The sequence below is a fragment of the Bison bison genome, unplaced genomic scaffold (assembly GCF_000754665.1).
Source record: "Bison bison bison isolate TAMUID 2011002044 unplaced genomic scaffold, Bison_UMD1.0 scf7180017864503, whole genome shotgun sequence".
Taxonomy (NCBI): Eukaryota; Metazoa; Chordata; class Mammalia; order Artiodactyla; family Bovidae; genus Bison; species Bison bison.
In genome coordinates this window covers 5,837,805-5,838,245 of record NW_011495061.1, presented here as the reverse complement: position 1 = coordinate 5,838,245, position 441 = coordinate 5,837,805, and positions in this window count along the sequence as shown.

Here is a 441-nt window from a genome sequence, read left to right as displayed (position 1 = left end):
CTCACAAGAGGGACCGGGTCAAGTTGGAGGACACCGCGAACTGGCGGAGCGCGGTGGCGGTGCGGGAGCGGCGGGTTTGGGGCGGGGGAGCCTGCGCTGGGGACTCGGGGCCCGCCCCGCCCCGCTGACAGCCGCCCTCCGGCCACTGCGGCCGCGCCCCTCCGCCCGGACCGCGAGGAAGAAGGGAGGGGCCGGGAGGGGCGGCCCGGGGAGGACCGTGTGAAAATGAGGCCGGGGCTCGGGGGCCGGGCGGGGCCAGGCCAGGGGTGTCAGAGCGCGGCGGGCAGAGCGCCCGCACACACCTCCCGGAGCCGCCGCCGCGCTCGCCGCCCGCGCTCCCCTGCCTCTGCCCGCAGCCACCGCGCCTGCCATGGGGGTCGCGGGCCGCGGCTGCCCTAGGGCTGCCCCGGCGCTGCTGCTGCTGCTGCTGCTGCTGCTGCT